This window comes from Sinocyclocheilus grahami, unplaced genomic scaffold, assembly GCF_001515645.1.
Source record: "Sinocyclocheilus grahami isolate Dianchi unplaced genomic scaffold, SAMN03320097.WGS_v1.1 scaffold100.1, whole genome shotgun sequence".
Lineage (NCBI taxonomy): Eukaryota > Metazoa > Chordata > Actinopteri > Cypriniformes > Cyprinidae > Sinocyclocheilus > Sinocyclocheilus grahami.
Window position 1 is genome coordinate 70392 of NW_015505279.1, and position 2581 is coordinate 72972.

Below are 2581 nucleotides of genomic sequence, written 5' to 3' on the forward strand. Positions count from 1 at the left end.
TTAAAGATCTTTGCAGACTTCAGGTTTCTTCTTATCCTTGACTCTACGGGTTTGAAACCAGATAGTTACTTGTCTCTCAGACAGGTTTGTAGAAAAAGCGATCCGCCGTCTCTTCTCCTTTGTAATGAACAATTACACTTTGCAATTTTTTGTAAGGAACCCGTTTCTTTCTCCCGCGCTGACAGAATGAAACCGCTGGTCCCTCTGAGGAAATACAAATCATTTTAATTATATGGCTGTCTTTTGTTACAAGATCTTTTCATAGTTCCAAGATTAACAATGATGTAACATTTATTGCAATTTACCTTAACGCAGGCGTGGTTCTTTTTTTAAAGAAACATCTTCCAATAATCTAAATGTAGGCTAATGGTACAATTTTTAAAAACTAAATTAATTGCGACATGTAAATTTCTATCCAAAGAAAGTCCAATTCAGGTTCAAAAGAACTCAATAACTTTATAAGGAACGTTTTTAATTTCTGTCATTATTAATTTCAGATTAGTGACCTAAGCCTGTGCTTCTGATTTTAAGAATTAATTTCATTATTTTGATACTGACATGATTGTGGCATTTAATAAAACTAATCAAGTGAGGCGAGGAGTGATTCACAGAGCAGATCTCACAAGTCTTACATGTTAATGATGGTTTCCAGATATGCGGGCTCTGCGTCTGGTCATTGGGGCAATAAAGTTGACCGCTGCATTTGTTTGACCAGTTCCACGGCTGGTGGCCTTCCATTGTCAAGCAAGTATCCTGTCCGGTCACTGCTCTATAAACTACAGGTAAATCAATATAGACAGGGGGGATTCTTGGGTAGGAACCGGTGTATCTTTGGTAAAACGCGAACTCCTTAAGCCAGGCGTCACCATAGTCCACGGGTTTACTGCCAGACTGCCCATTCGCATTTTTTTTTTACAACACTAGACAAAAACACAGCCTTCTATGGAACTTTGCAACCATAACAATTGTTTCAGAAACGACATCCAAAAGTGACCGAGGAATTAGTGCCAATGTTGGCTGAAAAAGAAACGTAAGGAGTGAGAGACTCAGAGCTTGTCGAAGTCGGTCGTTCCGCCGCGAAGAACATCGGAGTTTCTGACGCAGACCGGCTTGAGTGAGCCCCGAAGACAGACGGGTAAACGTGTCTGAACTCCTCATCCAATCCCCTTGCTTCCATATTTACTTGCACACAGTGTAGGCCTATATGATTTGCAATTTAACTCATTGTATTTTATGAGTTCAAAACCACGAAAAATGTACACAGAGAACAATCTCCGTTGATAGTTAAGCCTTTATGTTTTTTTCCCCCGGACTATTTACATAGGTCAGATAACCTGGTACCTGATATGGATAGTTGTCACCATGTGACATGCAAATGGTTAAACTGAATTTGGACAACACCACTGAGTAGATTTCACTTGTCTTGTGTGAGCCTAGTTTAAGTATTTTAATCCAGGACATAAACACGATTACATTTCTTTTTGTTCTATATTTTGTTATACATTTATTTGATATACTAATATATATATATATATATATATAGTACTAGTTGGTAGTAGCTGGTCCATAATTTGATAAATGTCAGAACCGACTGCTGTAATATTTTTAATCACTAGGTAGCTCTGTAATTTTAATAATTTCCATACATTAGCCAGAACTGCAAGATCCATTATACATAAACAGGGTTCTGGAGATGTACTGCGAAGTAGAAGTTGCGTTTTAGAGTAGAAGAGATTCACCAGCCTGCCCTTTGCTCAGTGAAAAACATTGTGGCACGCCCTGGAGCGTCAGAGAGGAAGACGATGATGTTGTGAAAGAGGAGGAAAATGGCGTGGGAAGACATTGTGTTGCACAACACATAACTGATTTCCATGCACGACAACTATTTTTGTTTCCCTCTTCCAACTTTCACCTTGCCTGTAAAGCAGGGGTGTCAAACTCAATTACTGGAGGGCTGGGGCCCTGCAGAGTTTTGTTCCAACACACATAGGCTACCATATAGTCTTCAAATAAGCCAAGAAGGACTTGATTAGTTGGATCAGGTGTGTTTAATTAGGGTTGAATCTAAACTCTACAGGGCTCCGGCCCTCCAGGAATTGAGTTTGACACCCCTGCTGTAAGGCATAGCCCATTTTTCTTGAAAATTACTTCCTGAATTTCATTTATACAGCTGTCGATTTTACAGTCTCAAGTTTATATTAAGAATGTACTTTAAGTAAGTAGCAAGTGTTAGAGTAGTCCTAAGTGTAATTTTGTGGTTAGGAGGTTGTCTGCTTGTGATGCACTTTAACATTCAATTACTCCTGAACACTTAACGATCTACAATAGCTTTTATGATTTACTTAAGCTTACTTTTGCTTTTGGGATTTTGTGCGCATGTAGGTCCCATTGCCAAACACCTGTGAGCCCCTCAAAAGCATACATTTATAGCCGGAAAGGGAAACCAGACAACCTGCAGGGTTTTTTTCCTTTTCTTTTCTTTTCTTTTCTTTTCTTTTCTTTAGTGCCCTCACAAGAAGCTTGTAGTTGTTGACATACCACAGAAAGCAGTAAAACTAACATACCTTTCACAATAGTTATC

The 2581-nt window shown here is 38.9% G+C and overlaps 1 pseudogene; it reads right to left on the reverse strand.

Annotated features, from left to right (window-relative positions):
- Positions 1 to 1177, reverse strand: LOC107588242 (homeobox protein Hox-D13a-like; annotated as a pseudogene).
- Between the last annotated feature and the right edge of the window lie 1404 nt (positions 1178 to 2581).